General features: G+C 42.4%; 1 long non-coding RNA gene across 1 annotated transcript; it reads left to right on the top strand.

The window, feature by feature from the left end:
- The first annotated feature begins 3,482 nt into the window (after positions 1 to 3,482).
- LOC141740065 (uncharacterized) lies at positions 3,483 to 8,713 on the top strand. The gene is made up of 3 exons (XR_012585873.1): positions 3,483 to 3,555; positions 4,334 to 4,454; positions 8,573 to 8,713. It is a non-coding gene; the product is annotated as an uncharacterized LOC141740065 (long non-coding RNA).
- Positions 8,714 to 13,503: the final 4,790 nt, after the last annotated feature.

Raw genomic sequence — 13,503 nt, 5'->3', positions numbered from 1 at the left:
GCCACCTCTGCTGTCTCCAAGTCCACGTCTGTGTTGATGTGTATGTGAAATGGCTTCTTCAAACACTGTTCTATTGTTTTTTTGAGCTTAGGAATTAAAATGGAAAGCACATTCACTCCGTAATACAGAAAGAAAAATGGAAATGTTATTTTAAAATATTTAAAGTGTTTAAAATAGCAATAAGCATGAAGTGAACTTGGTCCATTTTTTAAAAGCAGCCCCCAATGGCAGGTGAATTACAGGCCGTCGTACTTGGATCCAGTCTCCCTTCACATTTTGATGAGATTTCATCGCTCTTTCATTCATTTATGGTAATGCACGAAATTATGCTTTAAGAAAGTTAGAAATGAAGACAAGAGATGCTGCTTGTTTAAAAGTATTTTGCATAAATACAGTGACTTTTAATTCTGGGTAATGCCAGAGATTGATAACGCAGTCTAGAAGCGAATAAAATGCTGGCATATCCTCTGCGAGCTTTTCTTCCGTTGAAAAATATCCTTGCTGCCACAGATATGTGCATCTTTGTCCAGCTTTGTCCAGCTGTGTGCTGCAGTACAGAGCCATCATTTTATTCTTTGGGCAGATAAAAGTCCTGAATGTATAGGCCAGTAATTTGTTATACTTAGTGGCCTGATAGAGATTTCTGAATGTTACGTGGACACATCAGGACAGGGCAAAGAGATTTGGATAGTTTGATGATCAAAACCATCATGTAAAGGAGCACTTATTGTGCAGCATTTGGGTGTTTTTCCTAGCCTGAATCTAGCTAACGCTTCAGACGTGTATATAAGTAATAACTAAGATGTGCTTTCATAACTGCAAATGGCAACTCTGCAAGGATTGTACTGCACTTTTGGCAAATGATGTTTTCTCCAAAAACAGTTGTTTAGAAAAACCATGAATTATTTAACTTGTGCTTCTACAAACAAAAGACACTGAAATTATTATTTTCTCTTTTCTTTTTGGTGTTTTGTTTAGAAGCCTGTTTTTTGTGATATTCTTCCTTCTAACTCAGTTTGGTAAATGTGTGTTCCAATACCTTCCCTTTGACAAGTCTTGTACAATACCCTTCAGAGAAATGGTGGCTAAAAGGAGGCGGGAAAGTACTCAGGGCTGTGAGAGTGTTTTTCTTATTTGCTGGGCCTGCTTATCATGAGGAGTTGGGGCAACAAGGGAGATCTCACTTCCCCGGTCCCTCTCTGCTCACGCGTATTTCGAGGGTACAGGCAGAAATATCTCTGAACTAGTGCAAAACCCCATTGCACAGGGGGACACTAGGACTGAGTCTGTCCATCCCCATGTGAAGACGTGGCCCCAGATGCCTTAGGTCAGCTTTTTTTGGGGGGGGACAGTGAGCTAACAGCTCAGCAGGAGCAACGGTGATGCCCAGGTCCATGGGGGTCTCACTCTCTGGTGGTCTAGGAGGCATGCACCCCCGGAGCCCCCCCAAAACAACAGACCCAGCTATGAGGGTTGGGCGGTCAACATTGATGGAGGTTGGGTGATCAACATTCAAGTGCTACTGGTGATGAAATGCTGCACTATCTTGAGGTCAGACAGCGCCCTATTAACCAAAAATAAGCTGAAGGTCTTGCTGCGACATAGTAGGGGGCCAAAGTGCACATCAGTTATTAAAAGCATGTGTTGCTTGTGGTAGCTCATAAATATAACACTCGGCATCTTGCCCCCTCCCAGTAGACCTAGATAGTGGGCAGTTTTAACTCCGTTTTAATACTGCTATATCTATGATTGTAATCACAATATTTATGCAGGGTAGTTTTTCAAGAAGCTTACTGGATGTGAAAACAAGATCCTGGGTTTTCCCCTTTCATGGAAGCAAGCTGAAGGTCAGATTTACAACGTTTCAAGCTACATTCTGTGCTCATTTACACAGCTGTAATCTTGAGTTATGCCACCAAGGACAAGCAATTGCTCCAGACTTACAGGGATAAAACTGACAGCAGAATTTAGCTCGGGGTTGCCAAAGCTCGACAGAAAAGGAGCTGCAAGGGTGGAATTTGGTGCTCGTGAAGTAGCTAGTGTATATGCAAGAAACGCAAGAGCCCAAAGATTTATTAGCAGTGTTTCGGAGCATTATTGAAATTAGGCTTAATTATCTGTGTAATTTGCTGGAACCAGCATTTTAGCATTTTTGATCAAGTATATGCCATTAATTTTAAAAAGAGATGTACCAGGCTGCTCTCAAAAAGTTGAAGTGAAAAGATTTAAAAAGAAAGTCCATGATTTCCAAACTGCGCCTTTCGCAAGCTTTGAAGGTTGTTGTTGGTTGAGTCCCTCTCCCCCATTCACAAACAAACAGTCCGTTCGCAGTTTATTCATAGGGAATAAAGTTCACATCACCCCAGAGGGTTATTCCAGCAAGCAGGGAAAGGAAACGTCTCCTTGTTCCCAGGCTTGCTGAGCTCTGCCATGCCTCTCCCTCCTATCTTCGCTCCAGCCCCACGAGTACTGCCTGAAAACAGTTCTGGCCGTCCTTGGAGGAAGGAGAAGAAGAAGTGGAGCTGGGAGCAATAATCCACCCACTCCTTTGCAGCAAAGAAAGTGCAAGGCTTCTGCTCAGACCTGTACCCCGTCCTCTCCACTCAGACATGCTCCACAGGTACAGCCTGGTTCAGAGGTACCAGCTCCATGCCCAAACCTCTGTTTCTGCACTGTCTTCTTGCCAGCCCACTGGTGAGGTGTAGCTCGTGGTTGCCTGAGCTCCCAGCAAAGAGGGATGTTCTTGCGTTGAAAACAGCAGCCACTCCAAGGCACAGTGGATGTTGCTTTTCTGCTGGTTTCTGTGGAAACTTTGGAGAAGACCTTTAGCCACTCTCTTTGTCATGGATTAAATAGCAATAATGATGTTTCCCTCTTTTTGAAAGAGTGCTTTGAGGATACGGTCATTAATATGTATGAATAGCTTGAAGCTTACATGAACACCGTAACATTGAGGGCTAGAGGAATGCCATCACAGACAGGTTATTAGCTGTCATTTTGCCAAACCTCTGCCCAAGAAAGCCTTTGTTTTCAGGACAGCTGCTGAATGGTGTTTTTCTGTGGTCAGCACTTCTCTAGTTCAGATTTTTCACTTCTTTTTTCTCCCTGTGTAGCTTCTCACCCACTGCCTCCGTGTAGGTCTCCAGTGGCACAGAGGTGGTCAGCGTGTCATTTTGGGAGGCAAGCAGTAAATACGAAGTGGGGCGATGCCGTTATCGAAATGTTCTATGCCTTGGCTCAAATGGCGGAGAAGCATCAGCTCAGACTTTCCCAGTAAATGATTAACTTTTGTTTGTGCAGAGGACAGAGCCATGGTAAGAATGCAATTAATTACGCCGGCAGCCCAGCCAGGCCAGCAGTCAGCGGTGCTCTCACTTGCAGCTTCTGGCTCTGCAGGTCTGATTTGAGAGTAACTAATTAAACGCAGGTGCAGGCTAGAAGACTTGTTGAATTAATGCACAGTGTCTTCTTTTCTGTGTTCCCAGGCATTTGTAGCTCACAAGAAAAGAGCAGGCGCTTGATGCTACAAATAATAATAGAGTGCTGATGATGGAGGTAATTAATCCTTTATTATTCTGGTGTGATAGACCGCTGCTAGGGCTGTCATTCAAGTACTTCTCATGCAAAACTGTGTCTCGAAGGTGAAAGAACACGGAGTAGGTGAAAGACTGTATAGTGTTTTAATGGATTTTCTGGTGTTATGGGCGTAGATACGTCTTCAGGTTTTTTGGCAAGATTGTCAAGACCTGGCAGTTAAAACTCAAGACCGGACACATTCACTGCACTATGCTCTGGGCTCTGTCTTTGGCTCACCAAGGCAATTTTAGCAGGCAGCAGCTTAAAATGAAAATTTAGGCTGGTTCAAATGACGCACGGACATGGAAGAGAAACACAAGGCTGTAACTGTGGCTCTCTGTGGGCTTTCTTTGCTCTTTTACCACTTCCTGGCCCTCTGCAGTCGGCCACTGTCAGTACCAGGCTGCCGACTTCGAGGGACCTTAGGGTAATCCCACCGCGGTTCCTAGTGATGCTGAAGAAGGTGGTGGTTTTGCCATAAGGGAGACTAGCTTCCAGTAGAGGTATCATAGATGTCTAAGGAGCTGCAAAACCAGCAAATACTGTTTTGGGTTATTTATTACCAATAACAAATGCTGCAAAATGGTGTTTGTTGGTCGTAACTTCTTGTTCCCCAAATAAGGATCCTTACTGGTTCAAATCAAACTCTGGGACTCAAATATCTTTTTAAAGTTAGAATTAAGGGTAAATTATGAAAATGTTGGCCTTCTGCTCTCTCTGTTGTCATTTACTTGCTTGTAATACCCATTTCTCCCAGAGACAGGAATTTTGTGATTTTATGAGATGGTAAGGAGAAAATAACCTTCTGCGGCAGAAACCCTGTGGAGTGCCAAGCATTAGGAGACTTCAGCCTCAACATAAGGAAAAAAACCCAAAACGTAATGTATATGTTTATTTTAAAGACAGTAGAGATTTCATGCTCTTCTTGTTACTTCATGACGAAAATGGTCCAAAGCTATTAGGAATGTTTATAGTGAGAAAATAATGCCGAGACTAATAAATGGATCAGATAGGACAGACCATGTTTTATTCAGTGTGGGAACCAAACACTGCCATATTGTACAGATTTGCTGATCTGGAAGAATTGTACTTGCCTTGCGGAATGCAGCCCGAAAGCTGAGCACATGAATATGAGTTTTCTGGTTTTTAATGCAGAGGATTTTAAGACAGAAACATTGTTTGGAGAGTTTTCTAAGGGATTCTGATCAACTTACGTAAGTTCAGGAAATTGGCAATAATTTATTATCCTGCCATATTTTCCAGTGTCTTTTGTTTTCCTTGCATCACAATTCTTAACCCATTAGGGGCAAATTGCATTCAAGTATTTAGATGAGGATTGTACTCTGCTACAGATTTTAATGCTTACTCTATGTTAGGGGAATCTCTGAAGGCATTTCTTAGGACAAGGAAGTTTTTTGATTCTTCTTTTCCTCTTTGCTAGTTATCTGTGGGAAGTTTTATGTGGAAGAGTGTTTGCCCACACTGGGCACATAAGAAGTTTGAAAAAGTGCTTTTCTACCACCATTTGTATTTTACAGCAGCAAGAAATCTCACTGACTGTGAGCCAGTCAGACCCACAGGCTGTGGGTCCTGATGGGAAAGAGCTTGGGAAGGGTGAAGCCCTAAGTTACTGCTCAGCTTATAAGAAACGTAGTTGTAGCGTGTGTGTGCGTAACCACCTGCGGTGCTGATAACAAGTATGATTTTTGTTTTCTGAATGCCATGCCTCTGAAATTTCCAGGAAGCTGCTCTTTACTGCTGACAGTTGCTACAGAGGCGACGGCAGCAGTAAGACGTTTTTTGTTCATGTGTTCTTGTCTTCATTAATTTCCAGTGTGTCATTTCAGCTGAAAATATGCAGTTGCTGTTAATGTGTTCAAAAGCATGATGTTGGCCAGGCAGCTATTCATGTCACAGTAAATATTTGATGAGGAGGTGTGTTATTTTTAGCCACAATCACAACATATTATTGGGATTTATAGGCCTGAAATATGTCATCTAACACATGATCATTTGTTACCTTTACAGTTTCCTGAGGGTTTTTTCCATTTTCCTTCGTAATTTGAACTAGAGAGGTGGTGATTCAGAGGGTGTCGGTATGAACTGCTGCACATAAGCTGCATAGTAGGAGGAAACGTCAAGCCTCAAATCGTGGGTCCTGTGCTGATGGGGGATGCTGCAGCCACTGAAGCAATAAACCCAGAAAGGCTGTGCAAATATGTGAATGTACAAATGGATCTCAAAGCCGTGATTTTCATATTCCAGCGATCACTGCCGTAGGAGTGCATGACTGACAGCACAAAGGACTTAGATTTACTGTAGAGAGATGCAAATTGATAAGCCGGTAGACAGCCATCATTCTTCCTTTATTCTCTCTCTGTATCCCATGTTTTTCTCTGCTGGCATAATCAAAGCTGACATAGTGCATGCTATACTAAGTTATATTTTTCGTAATTATAAGACAGTACATGAGATCTGAGGGTGTTACTCAGGAAATGGCACAAAGCTCCCTGAAATACAGGTTTTCAGAATGATCCTCTGATAACATTGTTTTTCACATAGATTCTTGATGCTCAGACTCTATATCTATGTCTTTAAGCTGTCTGGGTGCTTTAAGAAGGGATAAAGACAGTGGAAAAAATGAGGAAGCTTTTCCTTTTACGCAGAAGAAAATGTACAAAGTGTGAGATACCGGCTTCCTTCCCCCTCGGCCCTCAGCTGAGTCCGAAGCATTTTGCTGAGCCGTATATGTTTCTAAAAAAGTGTGTGTGGGGCTGTCTTAGGGAGAAGAGGTAAAAGAAGTCAGGAAACCAAAATGGAGACCATCTGGGAAGGCTTAAAAGAGCAATCAGTCTCCCCCTTAGCACGGACTGGTGTAGCACACCTCTCGTGGCTTGAGGCCGAAGGGTCCTTTTCCATCTCATTAGGCTCCGCTGCCTCTGACTGGAACTGCAATGTTATTAGATCTAAAGAGAACGGACTGTGAGTTGTTATGATGCAGATGTGCTTGGAAATCTCATTTTTCCTCAGGTCTGAGAGAGTATGGTAAAATCTGAACACTAATATTGCAGCTCTTTGACCTCAAACACATACACTGAAAATACAGATCCCATCTGGATTCAGTGAATGCGAAACTTTCACAAGAAGGGAAAGAAGGTAACGGAATGAAGCTTTCCTCACTTTGGAGCTCCAGCAGGGAGGTGGACAAATCCCAGGGCCCTGAGTAATTTTCCATACTTTCACTTAAAAATTCTCCAGTACTTTCATTGAACTAATCAAAAGGGCAAGAAAAAAGAAAATGAGATTTGGATTTTTGACTTTAGTCATATTAGATTGAAAATAGCAGAGGAAACAGGATTCTCTCACTTGATAAGGAAGAGATGATTTCTTTCCAACAAACACTGTCATCTCTGTCCATGTCAGCTTCCTTCAGACTTATTTGCACTTCCAGAAACAAACTGAGAAACCAATAACTATACTCCATGTATGTTTATGTGCAGGCCTTGTCTGCACAGGGTCACCACGTGGGCAGGAAAGCACATTTCTGTACAGTACAGTACAGGTGCATAGCCTGCAGGCTCACAAAGAGAGAGTAAATAGGATGAGCTGTATACTTTTCATGTAAAATTTGGTAGCATAGTCTCATATTTAGCCAGAATGCAATTCAGGCTCTTCCTCCTGCCTTTGCTAAACCTGGGCTACCTTCTGTGCTTGATTTGGCCCCCTCTACAAAGATGGGCAAAACTTTCTTGCATGTCAGTGTGGGTTAATTTATTTATTGCTGTGAAGGATGCTGTAGAGTCATTGGCAGATACTAAAGCAGAACAAGTCTGTTATTCACACAAAGACTTTTATATTTGCCTTGACCTACAGCCCCCTGCCCTTTTGTCTAACTGGATTCCCACAGACTACACCATTAACTTTGCCCACTGGGGTCCAGACTCAGAATATCTCACCTACTCACACATTAAATGACCATAAGGTAGCAAGGAAAGCAAAGTATTTCGCTCCCTTTAATCTTTAAAACAGGGAAGTTCCTATATCCAGTAGCTCCTCTGCTTAAATACAGCTAACAGGTAGTTTCAAAGAGGGAGAATTGATTAACTTTTATTTTTCTTTAAGCGATTATCTCAGGTGCCAGAATTAGGACCTGTTTGTGCTAAATTGCCTCTGTAGTTCATAGAGAAAGAGAAGCAATTCTGAAGGGAGATTTTACCTCTTAGGTTCCCTTTGGAAGTGCCTATTTCCTAGTGTAGATGGTACTCAATTTCAGCATCTCAATTTTAAATGCTTCCAATTAAGCGGGACAAACCTAATGCTCTTCACAGTTGTGTTAGCTTGCTGAGAAGATCTAAGGGAAGGCGCTGCTGGTCATGCACTCCTGTCCAAAGGCAGCTCCTTGTCTTACAGCAATTCGTGGAGTTACAAAAGAAGGAAAAGAGTCCAAACATTTTTGGCTAGAATTAGTGAATAAAGCAGCATGTTGAACTACTAATAACATAAGTGAGAGTGGTTGTCTGAGATCAACCCCAGGTGATTCCCATCAGTTTGAGCGCTGTTTAAATCTTTCACCTGCACGCATTGATGCATTATTGCCTTTGTCTTTGTAGGACTTTTCACTAGAAAATGGCTTTTTGGGGGATTATAGAGAGTACTTTGGAAAAGGATAGAAATTTCTCTACAATTCTTGCAGTGCACGCATAGCTCTGTAAGAGCTGCCCAAACAGACACTGCAAAATGATTTTACATAGGTCACTAAAAACTTCTTTGGAATAGCTATGCTGACTTGCTATGAGCATAGATTAGTTTCAAACGCAGGAAGAAAAGATGCAAAATCTTATTACCAATTTCCTAGACAATCCAATTCACGGGACACTCATGCCAAAATTGTGTTTACTGGACTATTTTCTTAACAGGGTCATTTTATTTCCTTCAAGGTAATTCTTAAAGAAAGGTTTTATTTCTTCTCACTTTTTCTCGTCTGTTTCTCTGGCAGGAATAGGCCTTCGGGAGCTTCTTAGGAGTGAAAGTATAAGAAAACCATCTTCCAGAATGTGTGCTGCGTGTTTGTTGCTGCATATTCCTTCAGAATTTGCTTTTAAAATGCATATTGGTTACAAAATAAACCCGAATGAGCCATTATACTCTGGTGTGTAATTATGTATTTAGGACACATACTACACACAGCTTTAAAAGAAATCTGTATGGAAACAAATTGCATTACGTTTGCAGTAGCTGAAGGTAGTTGAAGAGCAACACCTCAAGCCTTTCAAAATACTGAAGTCATTTACACCATTTTCTGAAGTAATTATCTCCCAAGCCTCAGATTCCAGTTTCAATGCCTTTGCTGCACAGGAGCTGTAGAGGTCTCAATACAGCATCAAGGACCCGGGCTTGGCTGTATCACAGCCTTGAAGTAGATTTAGTGCTCCTGCATGACATACCAGCTCAGAGCAGGATTGCTGGCCTTTGGGAGGGAGCGTTAATGGGGGTCTAACACACTGCGTTGAGAATGAAGAGACACCCCCAGGTGCGAGGGTGAAACGCAAGTCTCTGCCTCTCCAAAGATTAGCGAGGAGCAGGGATTTAAGTCTGGGATGAACGGTTCTGGATTTACCTGAGAGATGGGCGTACCTATATGGCTGGCCAAGAAGACAGAAAGGTCTCCGGCTTCTTGTTTCAGGGATTCAAACTGCCACTAGAGCAGTGCAGCGCATCTCCCCAGCTTTGACAGTGTCGTACTGCATATTCTTCCTTTTTAACTGGTACTTGGCAAAGTACCTGCCCCTTGGGGGGCCAGTCCTTGGAAATAACTGCGTGAAGCAGAAATGGCAGAAGGCACTCGTAAGGAAGCTGTGTGCTTGTCTGGGTCGACGGTATGGAGTAATATCAAGCATGCTTCCTTGCCTTGAGACAGCAGTTCCCACATTAAATCTACAAAATGCCTTTCTCTGCACAGTACAGTTGGAAATGTAGTCACGCTTATTAGCACTGGCACATATAAAGCAGAGCTGCAGTAAACGAGTTAAATGTCCTGAGGATTTGAGGGCTGGGGTGTTGGTTTTCCTTTTCGGGAGCTGAGCACTCAAGAGACTTTCGTTAAACCTGGGACTTTGCAGATCCTCATGCTGATTCTGCCACTTATTTATTGTTTGGCCTCAAGCTAGTCACTTAACCTCTTGCCGCCCTAATTTCCCCATCTGGAAAATTATATTTACTTACTTCTCCTGAGGATTGCACGGGGCTTAATGAATGCCTGTAAGGGATTTGGAGATCCTCAGATCTGAGATGATACAGGACTGCAAAAGATTCACTGCACGTGCAAGGAGGAGGGAGTGGATGCCCAGGCGGGAGAGCTTGCCTGCATTCCTGGCATGGACCAGAGTCCGAAAGTGTATTCAGCAGGGGAGGATTGTACTGCCTGCTTTTAGATGAACTCCTCTTCCTTGTGGCCTTTTCAGATATGCTGGAAGAAGAAGGAGGCAAGTGACTGAACGGAGAGGAGGGCGGCTGAGGTTAACTGCTTTCTCCTGTTGGTCCCCTGGATCTTCTTGTCAGTGTGGTAACAGCTGGATCTCCCAGGAAGGTAATGATCTTCCCTGATACTCCATCTTGCTGCAGGCTATTAGTGAAGCCAGGCAGTCCCTTTGCTGCCCATTTCTTTAGCAGGGAAAAATGAATCTCCAACCAAAAAAAAAAAAAGGTTCCTCCATATAATTAAGCAGCATTAGAATGAGGCCTGTGCCTTTGCTGATGAACTTCAGTGAAAGCAGATGGTCACAATGGTATTAAAAACTAAAGACTTCAGTCAAGCTTTTAATTGAAAACAATTGGACCCTGCTGGATGGTAATTACCTTGGCTGCTTGCAAATAATATCACAGCACTGCTACCTATGAAGGAAGAACGGAAACTGAGTTAATAAGAACTGCTTGATCTGCATATAATAAACAAGGAGCATCCAAAACTGTTTTCTCTGGTAGCTTCTCCCCTGCAAGATGCTTTCAAGTGGTTAGCAGTGTGAAAAGGAACACAGAGTGGCAGAAATTGAAATGTGTAAAGCATTTTCTGGATTCATAAAATAACTTGAAGAGCCTGTCTTCCCCCACCTCCCTCCTTTTTTTTAACAGCTGAAATCCCAGACAGGTCTGAGAAAAACAGAAACACAAAATAAAGTGGAAAAGCTCTAGTTTATCCAGCGTTCCTCCCCTTCTGAATGGCAACGATAATGGCAAGCTGCCTTTACCTCCTTTTGTCTGCTTTCTCCTTCCCTGGAGAAGGCTGGGGCCTTCTAAGCACCCAGAGTGTTTTTTCCCCCTGTTCTTAATTGGATTTTAATGATCGTTAACTTAATACGCCTCAACGTCTAACAAAGGAAACGTACTACGTGGCATATTTTGCAGTGCTTCTCACCCGCTCGATTTTCTCACCCCTCTCCCTTTTCTGTGTTGAGATCAGGTGAGATTTTGAAGGGCTTGCCCACATAAAAGGTTCCTAAATCCTGGTGTGCTCTGTGTTTATTGACCCAACATGATATTAATACCACTTTACAGTCTCTCTCCTGCTGGGGAAAATGACCTGTATTGCTGTGCATGTGTGGGTGCAAAAAACAGTCCTAATGTTGTCTCTTTCAAACACAGGTCCCGGCTGTGTATAGAATGAACAAAACCTTGTCACCTTCCACGTAAACACTATTTTTCATGTGGCGGTACTCTGGGGCATCGCTTTTTGTCCCCTTACAAGTGGGCAATACACTCTGCTGATCCAGAAGACCTCAGAGAGTAGCAGCTGCTGCAATTTTGCAAAATTAATGAGTAGCTGTGAACTGCTAGTAAAAGTGATGCAATGATTTTTCCATAACATATCATTTTAGAAGCAATGACTTTCCCCACTCTTTCTTTTCCTATCCAAATATTTGTCTTTTCAAGGCACCAGCCAAGAGTTTGTCTTGTGTTGTCTGGCAGCATGATGAAATGGATGTTTCCAGTATGTTTCATCTGGATTTGATGATTTTATGCCTGGAGTTCAACATTCATTCAGTTAACTCGCCATGATTAACACAGAGATTGAGGTCCTGGACTCGTGGAAGTCAGTAGAAGTTTTCACACTGTCTTTGGTAGGATTTTGCTTATTTTTATGTAATCAAAATATGCTTAAAGCTTTATCGATGTAATGCCTCTGAAACCTCTGGCTGAGTGCAGTCACAAGACATAAGCGTATCTCATAGAATCACTAAAATGGATGTTTTTAGTTGTTGCACTACCATCTAAGTTGAGATATTCTCATTTGTGTTTAGGATTTCCTGGCAACCTTACCCTAGGCTTTTCCTCTGCTGCTGGGCTCTTGGGAGAGCGGGTCTGCAGTTGATGGGGCAGGTGTCCTACTCTGTCTCGTGGTCCTTATGTTCAAGCTGGTGGCAGGGTCTGAGCAGAACTTTGCTCACAACATTTCCGGTCCCTCCTTTATCAAAGAAAGAACTTGGGACAAATTTGCAACTAGGAAAGGCTGCCTTTCAAAAGTGTCTTACGGTAGTGGCTGTGGTGATTTTATCAATTTTATAACAGCTACTTACTTTTAACTCTACAGAGTATGATCACTTATTGTAATTACTGCTTGCAGCTTCAAGGGAGATGGTATGGAGCATACCATTTTAAAGGTATAAGTAAGGCATAAGCTCTATTGATCTGAAGTATTCTGAGCGATAAACAGCTTCTGGGTTTGATTAAAGCTGAAGGGAAGCCGAAGCATTTAATCAATCTCCAAAGCTGCTCCAAGTATATTACAAAGCAATTGTGATTATTGCTATTATATGACAAGCTATAGCATAATAAAGAAAGAGGGATCGTTTTTCTTGGAAGCATTTAGAGGTGTTGTGGTGCTTCTTCTCAGCCTGCCTGATGCTGTCACCTCTGAAGCTTGGGCTAAGTGACGGAGTGTGTCGGCTCAAGCAGACTAGTCCTGAAGGGAAAATGCAAGAGCAGGGGCTTTCAGCGCCTCAGAGTCTTCTCTTCCCTGGGCACAACTGTGGCCAACAGCAAGCACTTGGGGAAGGAGTAGAAGAAACAGGGCAAGTGTACAACAATGCTGGGCACATCATAACCCTCTCTGATCCTTACATCCTGCACAGCTAGAGATGTCCTGAGCTCTGGGATATGTTTGTGTCTGTTTGACAGCGCTGAAGGGACCTTTCTTCCATTACTTTGTTTATCACTTCTTGAACCTTTGGGCAGTCTTGGGCTTCACAACATCCTGTGGCGGTGCATCGCACAGTGCTGTCACGTGGCTTTGTAAAATAGTACTTTCTTGTTCTTGTTTTTCAGCTTTCTGCCTGATAATTTCTTTAAGTACCTTCTTAACTCTTGTGTTAAGAAAAGCAACGGATAATAGTTAGCTGTTAACCTTTTCTATTTCATAAACATAGAGACAACTGCCTTATCCTGCTCTGTCGTCTCCTTCTTTTCCAAGGCTTATTTAGTCTCCCTTTTTCTGAACCTGACCCATTCCTCTGACCATCCTTGTCATCTCTGCATCTGTCCCCTTCCTCATTTTGCTGCAAGCTTTTTGAAAGGGCATAACCAGAATTTCATACATTACTTTAAGGGGTAGACTTTCCTGAGTTTATAATTTCTTCCTCTTTCAGATGTTCAATGATCTGTACTTATTACATAGCTTATAAGCAACATGTGTCATACAGTTTTGAAGACATGGACATAAGGATTTCTGAAAACTAAAAGAACTGCACGAAATAATCTGAGGTTTAAAATTTATCTGATCTTGCATTTAAAATATAAAAACGGACTGTCTATGAACAGAGCAGGACTTTTCTCCCTAGCAAATGTAATATAAAAAAAAAATGAATATATAAGTTTATTAAAGAAAGATTAATAAATTAATAGACAAGTTTATTAAACCTTGCCCTTTGCTGTATT

Source organism: Larus michahellis, chromosome 3 (genome assembly GCF_964199755.1).
Source record: "Larus michahellis chromosome 3, bLarMic1.1, whole genome shotgun sequence".
NCBI classification, from domain to species: Eukaryota; Metazoa; Chordata; class Aves; order Charadriiformes; family Laridae; genus Larus; species Larus michahellis.
The sequence above is the reverse complement of the archived record's forward strand: the minus strand, read 5'-3'. Positions and strand labels throughout refer to the sequence as shown.